Consider the following 10,396-nt stretch of genomic DNA (forward strand, 5'->3'; position numbering starts at 1 on the left):
CCCATGTCCACTGAAGGGGTGGCGATGGTGCAACCCATTTATATCTTCTGCGATGGTTGACTTCCATGTCGATCCGGGGTAAACATCTTGCGAAGCAGTGATCAACTGCGTCATGAAAGCATTTCATGGGCCGCTAGAGCATTTGTCGCTTGTCGCCGGCACACTTTCGTCAAAAAGCGCTGATGGGATTCCGTCGTGGCACAGATCTGGATCCGAAGGGACGCTGCCAGTGCAGAGGACAGGAAACTGAAGGATGAAAGAACGAAAGACATTGGTGAACCACATCGTGTCGCTGCTCCCATGCCCACTGAAGCGGTGGCGATGGTACAGCCCATTTATATCTTCTGCGATGGTTGACTTCGATGTCGATCCGGGGTAAACATCTTGCGAAGCAGTGATCAACTGCGTCATGAAAGCATTCCATGGGCCGGTAGAGCATTTGTCGCTTGTCGCCGCGCAAAGCGCTGATGGGATTCCGTCGTGGCACAGATCTGGATCCGAAGCGACGCTGCCAGTGCAGAGGACAGGAAACTGAAGGATGAAAAAACGAAAGACATTGGTGAACCACATCGTCTCGCTGCTCCCATGCCCACTGAAGGGGTGACGACGGTGCAGCCCATTTATATCTTCTCCGATGGTTGACTTCGATGTCGATCCGGGGTAAACATCGTGCGAAGCAGTGATCAACTGCGTCATGAAAGCATTTCATGGGCCGCTAGAGCATTTGTCGCTTGTCGCCGGCACACTTCCGTCAAAAAGCGCTGATGGGATTCCATCGTGGCACAGATCTGGATCCGAAGCGACGCTGCCAGTGCAGAGGACAGGAAACTGAAGGTTTAAAAAATGAAAGACGTTGGTGAACTACACCGTGTCGCTGCTCCCAACCCGCTGAAGAGGTGGCGATGGTGCAGCCCATTTATATCTTCTGCGATGGTTGACTTCGGTGTCGATCCGGGGTAAACATCTTTCGAAGCGGTGATCAACTGCGTCATGAAAGCATTCCATGGGCCGCTAGAACATCTGTCGCTAGAGGCCGGCGCACTGCCGTCAAAAAGCGCTGATGGGATTCCGTTGTGGCACAGAACTGGATCCGAAGCAACGCTGCCAGTGCAGAGAACAGGAAACTGAAGTATGAAAAAACAAAAGACATTGGTGAACAACATCGTGTCGCTGCTCCCTCACCCACTGAAGGGGTGGAGACGGCGCAGCCCAATTATATCTTCTGCGATGGTTGACTTCGATGTCGATCCGGGGTAAACATCTTTCGAAGCGGTGATCAACTGCGTCATGAAAGCATTACATGGGCCGCTAGCACATTTGTCGCTTGAGGCCGGCGCACTGCCGTCAAAAAGGGCTTATGGGATTATAGGATTCCGTTGTGGCACAGAACTGGATCCGAAGCAACGCTGCCAGTGCAGAGGACAGGAAACTGAAGGATGAAAAAACAAGACATTGGTGAACCACATCGTGTCGCTGCTCCCATGAACACTGAAGGGGTGGAGACGGCGCAGCCCAATTATATCTTCTGCGATGGTTGACTTTGATGTCGATCCGGGGTAAACATCTTCCGAAGCGGTGATCAACTGCGTCATGAAAGCATCCCATGGGCCGCTAGAACATTTGTCGCTTGAGGCCGGCGCACTGCAGTCAAAAAGCGCTTATGGGATTCCGTTGCGGCACAGAACTGGATCCGAAGCAACGCTGCCAGTGCAGAGGACAGGAAACTGAAGGATGAAATAACAAAAGACATTGGTGAACCACATCGTGTCGCTGCTCCCATGCCCACTGAAGGGGTGGAGACGGCGCAGCCCAATTATATCTTCTGCGATGTTTGACTTCGATGTCGATCCGGGGTAAACATCTTTCGAAGCGGTGATCAACTGCGTCATGAATGCATTCCATGGGCCGCTAGAACATTTGTCGCTTGAGGCCGGCGCACTGCCGTCAAAAAGCGCTTATGGGATTCCGTTGGGGCCTCAGAACTGGATCCGAAGCAACGCTGCCAGTGCAGAGGACAGGAAACTGAAGGATGAAAAAACAAAAGACGTTGGTGAACCACATCGTGTCGCTGCTCCCATGCCCACTGAAGGGGTGGAGACGGCGCAGCCCAATTATATCTTCTGCGATGTTTGACTTCGATGTCGATCCGGGGTAAACATCTTTCGAAGCGGTGATCAACTGCGTCATGAATGCATTCCATGGGCCGCTAGAACATTTGTCGCTTGAGGCCGGCGCACTGCTGTCAAAAAGCGCTTATGGGATTCCGTTGTGGCCTCAGAACTGGATCCGAAGCAACGCTGCCAGTGCAGAGGACAGGAAACTGAAGGATGAAAAAACAAAAGACGTTGGTGAACCACATCGTGTCGCTGCTCCCATGCCCACTGAAGGGGTGGAGACGGCGCAGCCCAATTATATCTTCTGCGATGTTTGACTTCGATGTCGATCCGGGGTAAACATCTTTCGAAGCGGTGATCAACTGCGTCATGAAAGCATTACATGGGCCGCTAGAGCATTTGTCGCTTGTCGCCGGCACATTTCCGTCAAAAAGCGCTGATGGGATTCCGTCGTGGCACAGATCTGGATCTGAAGCGACGCTGCCAGTGCAGAGGACACGAAACTGAAGGATGAAAAAACGAAAGGCATTGGTGAACCACATCGCGTCGCTGCTCCCATGCCCACTGAAGGGGTGGCGATGGTGCAACCCATTTATATCTTCTGCGATGGTTGACTTCCATGTCGATCCGGGGTAAACATCTTGCGAAGCGGTGATCAACTGCTTCATTAAAGAATTCCATGGGCCGCTAGAGCATTTGTCGGTTGTCGCCGGCGCACTTCCGTCAAAAAGCGCTGATGGGATTCCGTCGTGGCACAGAGCTGGATCCGAAGCGACACTGCCAGTGCAGAGGACAGGAAACTGAATGATGAAAAAACGAAAGACATCAGTGAACCACATCGTGTCGCTGCTCCCATGCCCACAGAAGGGGAGACGACGGTGCAGCCCATTTATATCTTCTGTGATGGTTGACTTCGATGTCGATCCGGGGTAAACTTCTTGCGAAGCAGTGATCAACTGCGTCATGAAAGCATTCCATGGGCCGCTAGAGCATTTGTCGCTTGTCGCCGGCACACTTCCGTCAAAAAGCGCTGATGGGATTCCATCGTGGCACAGATCTGGATCCGAAGCGACGCTGCCAGTGCAGAGGACAGGAAACTGAAGGTTTAAAAAATGAAAGACGTTGGTGAACCACATCGTGTCGCTGCTCCCAACCCGCTGAAGAGGTGGCGATGGTGCAGCCCATTTATATCTTCTGCGATGGTTGACTTCGGTGTCGATCCGGGGTAAACATCTTTCGAAGCGGTGATCAACTGCGTCATGAAAGCATTCCATGGGCCGCTAGAACATCTGTCGCTAGAGGCCGGCGCACTGCCGTCAAAAAGCGCTGATGGGATTCCGTTGTGGCACATAACTGGATCCGAAGCAACGCTGCCAGTGCAGAGAACAGCAAACTGAAGTATGAAAAAACAAAAGACATTGGTGAACAACATCGTGTCGCTGCTCCCTCACCCACTGAAGGGGTGGAGACGGCGCAGCCCAATTATATCTTCTGCGATGGTTGACTTCGATGTCGATCCGGGGTAAACATCTTTCGAAGCGGTGATCAACTGCGTCATGAAAGCATTACATGGGCCGCTAGCACATTTGTCGCTTGAGGCCGGCGCACTGCCGTCAAAAAGTGCTTATGGGATTATAGGATTCCGTTGTGGCACAGAACTGGATCCGAAGCAACGCTGCCAGTGCAGAGGACAGGAAACTGAAGGATGAAAAAACAAGACATTGGTGAACCACATCGTGTCGCTGCTCCCATGCCCACTGAAGGGGTGGAGACGGCGCAGCCCAATTATATCTTCTGCGATGGTTGACTTTGATGTCAATCCGGGGTAAACATCTTTCGAAGCGGTGATCAACTGCGTCATGAAAGCATCCCATGGGCCGCTAGAACATTTGTCGCTTGAGGCCGGCGCACTGCAGTCAAAAAGCGCTTATGGGATTCCGTTGCGGCACAGAACTGGATCCGAAGCAACGCTGCCAGTGCAGAGGACAGGAAACTGAAGGATGAAAAAACAAAAGACATTGGTGAACCACATCGTGTCGCTGCTCCCATGCCCACTGAAGGGGTGGAGACGGCGCAGCCCAATTATATCTTCTGCGATGTTTGACTTCGATGTCGATCCGGGGTAAACATCTTTCGAAGCGGTGATCAACTGCGTCATGAAAGCATTCCATGGGCCGCTAGAACATTTGTCGCTTGAGGCCGGCGCACTGCAGTCAAAAAGCGCTTATGGGATTCCGTTGTGGCCTCAGAACTGGATCCGAAGCAACGCTGCCAGTGCAGAGGACAGGAAACTGAAGGATGAAAAAACAAAAGACGTTGGTGAACCACATCGTGTCGCTGCTCCCCTACCTACTGAAGGGGTGGAGACAGTGCAGCCCAATTATATCTTCTGCGATGGTTGACTTCGATGTAGATCCGGGGTAAACTTCTTTAGAAGCGTGCGTCATGAAAGCATTCCATGGGCCGCTAGAACATTTGTCGCTTGAGGTCGGCGCACTGCAGTCAAAAAGCGCTTATGGGATTCCGTCGTGGCACAGAATTGGATCCGAAGCGACGCTGCCAGTGCAGAGGACAGGAAACTGAAGGATGAAAAAACAAAAGACATTGGTGAACCACATCGTGTTGCTGCTCCCATGCCCACTGAAGGGGTGGAGACGGCGCTGCCCAATTATATCTTCTGCGATGTTTGACTTCGATGTCGATCCGGGGTAAACATCTTTCGAAGCGGTGATCAACTGCGTCATGAATGCATTCCATGGGCCGCTAGAACATTTGTCGCTTGAGGCCGGCGCACTGCCGTCAAAAAGCGCTTATGGGATTCCGTTGTGGCCTCAGAACTGGATCCGAAGCAACGCTGCCAGTGCAGAGGACAGGAAACTGAAGGATGAAAAAACAAAAGACGTTGGTGAACCACATCGTGTTGCTGCTCCCATGCCCACTGAAGGGGTGGAGACGGCGCAGCCCAATTATATCTTCTGCGATGGTTGACTTTGATGTCGATCCGGGGTAAACATCTTTCGAAGCGGTGATCAACTGCGTCATGAAAGCATCCCATGGGCCGCTAGAACATTTGTCGCTTGAGGCCGGCGCACTGCAGTCAAAAAGCGCTTATGGGATTCCGTTGCGGCACAGAACTGGATCCGAAGCAACGCTGCCAGTGCAGAGGACAGGAAACTGAAGGATGAAAAAACAAAAGACATTGGTGAACCACATCGTGTTGCTGCTCCCATGCCCACTGAAGGGGTGGAGACGGCGCTGCCCAATTATATCTTCTGCGATGTTTGACTTCGATGTCGATCCGGGGTAAACATCTTTCGAAGCGGTGATCAACTGCGTCATGAATGCATTCCATGGGCCGCTAGAACATTTGTCGCTTGAGGCCGGCGCACTGCCGTCAAAAAGCGCTTATGGGATTCCGTTGTGGCCTCAGAACTGGATCCGAAGCAACGCTGCCAGTGCAGAGGACAGGAAACTGAAGGATGAAAAAACAAAAGACGTTGGTGAACCACATCGTGTCGCTGCTCCCATGCCCACTGAAGGGGTGGAGACGGCGCAGCCCAATTATATCTTCTGCGATGGTGGACTTTGATGTCGATCCGGGGTAAACATCTTTCGAAGCGGTGATCAACTGCGTCATGAAAGCATTCCATGGGCCGCTAGAACATTTGTCGCTTGAGGCCGGCGCACTGCAGTCAAAAAGCGCTTATGGGATTCCGTTGTGGCCTCAGAACTGGATCCGAAGCAACGCTGCCAGTGCAGAGGACAGGAAACTGAAGGATGAAAAAACAAAAGACGTTGGTGAACCACATCGTGTCGCTGCTACCATGCCCACTGAAGGGGTGGCGCTGGTGCAGCCCATTTATATCTTCTGCGATGGTTGACTTCGATGTCGATCCGGTTTAAACATGTTGCGAAGCAGTGATCAACTGCGTCATGAAAGCATTCAATGGGCCGCTAGAACATTTGTCGCTTGTCGCCGGCACACTTCCGTCAAAAAGCGCTGATGGGATTCCGTCGTGGCACAGAACTGGATCCGAAGCGACACTGCCAGTGCAGAGGACAGGAAACTGAATGATGAAAAAACGAAAGACATTAGTGAACCACATCGTGTCGCTGCTCCCATGCCCACTGAAGAGGAGACGACGGTGCAGCCCATTTATATCTTCTGTGATGGTTGACTTCGATGTCGATCCGGGGTAAACATCTTGCGAAGCAGTGATCAACTGCGTCATGAAAGCATTCCATGGGCCGCTAGAGGATTTGTCGCTTGTCGCCGGCACAGTTCCGTCAAAAAGCGCTGATGGGATTCCGTCGTGGCACAGATCTGCATCCGAAGCGACGCTACCAGTGCAGAGGACAGGAAACTGAATGATGAAAAAACGAAAGACATCAGTGAACCACATCGTGTCGCTGCTCCCATGCCCACAGAAGGGGAGACGACGGTGCAGCCCATTTATATCTTCTGCGATGGTTGACTTCGATGTCGATCCGGTTTAAACATGTTGCGAAGCAGTGATCAACTGCGTCATGAAAGCATTCCATGGGCCGCTAGAGCATTTGTCGCTTGTCGCCGGCACACTTCCGTCAAAAAGCGGTGATGGGATTCCGTCGTGGCGCAGATCTGGATCCGAAGCGACGCTGCCAGTGCAGAGGACAGGAAACTGAATGATGAAAAAACGAAAGACATCAGTGAACCACATCGTGTCGCTGCTCCCATGCCCACAGAAGGGGAGACGACGGTGCAGCCCATTTATATCTTCTGTGATGGTTGACTTCGATGTCGATCCGGGGTAAACTTCTTGCGAAGCAGTGATCAACTGCGTCATGAAAGCATTCCATGGGCCGCTAGAGCATTTGTCGCTTGTCGCCGGCACACTTCCGTCAAAAAGCGCTGATGGGATTCCGTCGTGGCACAGATCTGCATCCGAAGCGACGCTGCCAGTGCAGAGGACAGGAAACTGAAGGATGAAAAAAGGAAAGGCATTGGTGAACCACATCGTGTCGCTGCTCCCATGCCCACTAGAGGGGTGGCGATGGTGCAGCCCATTTGTATCTTCTGTGATGGTTGACTTCGATGTCGATCCGGGGTAAACATCTTGCGAAGCAGTGATCAACTGCGTCATGAAAGCATTCCATGGGCCGCTAGAGCATTTGTCGCTTGTCGCCGGCACACTTCCGTCAAAAAGCGCTGATGGGATTCCGTCGTGGCACAGATCTGGATCCGAAGCGACGCTGCCAGTGCAGAGGACACGAAACTGAAGGATGAAAAAACGAAAGGCATTGGTGAACCACATCGTGTCGCTGCTCCCATGCCCACTGAAGGGGTGACGACGGTGCAGCCCATTTATATCTTCTGCGATGGTTGACTTCGATGTCGATCCGGGGTAAACATCTTGCGAAGCAGTGATCAACTGCGTCATGAAAGCATTCCATGGGCCGCTAGAGCATTTGTCGCTTGTCGCCGGCACACTTCCATCAAAAAGCGCTGATGGGATTCCGTCGTGTCACAGATCTGGATCTGAAGCGACGCTGCCAGTGCAGAGGACAGGAAACTGAAGGTTGAAAAAACGAAAGACATTGGTGAACCACATCGTGTCGCTGCTCCCATGTCCACTGAAGGGGTGGCGATGGTGCAACCCATTTATATCTTCTGCGATGGTTGACTTCCATGTCGATCCGGGGTAAACATCTTGCGAAGCAGTGATCAACTGCGTCATGAAAGCATTTCATGGGCCGCTAGAGCATTTGTCGCTTGTCGCCGGCACACTTTCGTCAAAAAGCGCTGATGGGATTCCGTCGTGGCACAGATCTGGATCCGAAGGGACGCTGCCAGTGCAGAGGACAGGAAACTGAAGGATGAAAGAACGAAAGACATTGGTGAACCACATCGTGTCGCTGCTCCCATGCCCACTGAAGCGGTGGCGATGGTACAGCCCATTTATATCTTCTGCGATGGTTGACTTCGATGTCGATCCGGGGTAAACATCTTGCGAAGCAGTGATCAACTGCGTCATGAAAGCATTCCATGGGCCGGTAGAGCATTTGTCGCTTGTCGCCGCGCAAAGCGCTGATGGGATTCCGTCGTGGCACAGATCTGGATCCGAAGCGACGCTGCCAGTGCAGAGGACAGGAAACTGAAGGATGAAAAAACGAAAGACATTGGTGAACCACATCGTCTCGCTGCTCCCATGCCCACTGAAGGGGTGACGACGGTGCAGCCCATTTATATCTTCTCCGATGGTTGACTTCGATGTCGATCCGGGGTAAACATCGTGCGAAGCAGTGATCAACTGCGTCATGAAAGCATTTCATGGGCCGCTAGAGCATTTGTCGCTTGTCGCCGGCACACTTCCGTCAAAAAGCGCTGATGGGATTCCATCGTGGCACAGATCTGGATCCGAAGCGACGCTGCCAGTGCAGAGGACAGGAAACTGAAGGTTTAAAAAATGAAAGACGTTGGTGAACTACACCGTGTCGCTGCTCCCAACCCGCTGAAGAGGTGGCGATGGTGCAGCCCATTTATATCTTCTGCGATGGTTGACTTCGGTGTCGATCCGGGGTAAACATCTTTCGAAGCGGTGATCAACTGCGTCATGAAAGCATTCCATGGGCCGCTAGAACATCTGTCGCTAGAGGCCGGCGCACTGCCGTCAAAAAGCGCTGATGGGATTCCGTTGTGGCACAGAACTGGATCCGAAGCAACGCTGCCAGTGCAGAGAACAGGAAACTGAAGTATGAAAAAACAAAAGACATTGGTGAACAACATCGTGTCGCTGCTCCCTCACCCACTGAAGGGGTGGAGACGGCGCAGCCCAATTATATCTTCTGCGATGGTTGACTTCGATGTCGATCCGGGGTAAACATCTTTCGAAGCGGTGATCAACTGCGTCATGAAAGCATTACATGGGCCGCTAGCACATTTGTCGCTTGAGGCCGGCGCACTGCCGTCAAAAAGGGCTTATGGGATTATAGGATTCCGTTGTGGCGCAGAACTGGATCCGAAGCAACGCTGCCAGTGCAGAGGACAGGAAACTGAAGGATGAAAAAACAAGACATTGGTGAACCACATCGTGTCGCTGCTCCCATGAACACTGAAGGGGTGGAGACGGCGCAGCCCAATTATATCTTCTGCGATGGTTGACTTTGATGTCGATCCGGGGTAAACATCTTCCGAAGCGGTGATCAACTGCGTCATGAAAGCATCCCATGGGCCGCTAGAACATTTGTCGCTTGAGGCCGGCGCACTGCAGTCAAAAAGCGCTTATGGGATTCCGTTGCGGCACAGAACTGGATCCGAAGCAACGCTGCCAGTGCAGAGGACAGGAAACTGAAGGATGAAAAAACAAAAGACGTTGGTGAACCACATCGTGTCGCTGCTCCCATGCCCACTGAAGGGGTGGAGACGGCGCAGCCCAATTATATCTTCTGCGATGTTTGACTTCGATGTCGATCCGGGGTAAACATCTTTCGAAGCGGTGATCAACTGCGTCATGAATGCATTCCATGGGCCGCTAGAACATTTGTCGCTTGAGGCCGGCGCACTGCCGTCAAAAAGCGCTTATGGGATTCCGTTGTGGCCTCAGAACTGGAACCGAAGCAACGCTGCCAGTGCAGAGGACAGGAAACTGAAGGATGAAAAAACAAAAGACGTTGGTGAACCACATCGTGTCGCTGCTCCCATGCCCACTGAAGGGGTGGAGACGGCGCAGCCCAATTATATCTTCTGCGATGTTTGACTTCGATGTCGATCCGGGGTAAACATCTTTCGAAGCGGTGATCAACTGCGTCATGAAAGCATTACATGGGCCGCTAGAGCATTTGTCGCTTGTCGCCGGCACATTTCCGTCAAAAAGCGCTGATGGGATTCCGTCGTGGCACAGATCTGGATCTGAAGCGACGCTGCCAGTGCAGAGGACACGAAACTGAAGGATGAAAAAACGAAAGGCATTGGTGAACCACATCGTGTCGCTGCTCCCATGCCCACTGAAGGGGTGACGACGGTGCAGCCCATTTATATCTTCTGCGATGGTTGACTTCGATGTCGATCCGGGGTAAACATCTTGCGAAGCAGTGATCAACTGCGTCATGAAAGCATTCCATGGGCCGCTAGAGCATTTGTCGCTTGTCGCCGGCACACTTCCATCAAAAAGCGCTGATGGGATTCCGTCGTGTCACAGATCTGGATCTGAAGCGACGCTGCCAGTGCAGAGGACAGGAAACTGAAGGTTGAAAAAACGAAAGACATTGGTGAACCACATCGTGTCGCTGCTCCCATGTCCACT

Source organism: Amblyomma maculatum, chromosome 2 (assembly GCF_055883805.1).
Source record: "Amblyomma maculatum isolate TAMU_Amacu chromosome 2, ASM5588380v1, whole genome shotgun sequence".
In the NCBI taxonomy this organism is placed as follows: Eukaryota; Metazoa; Arthropoda; class Arachnida; order Ixodida; family Ixodidae; genus Amblyomma; species Amblyomma maculatum.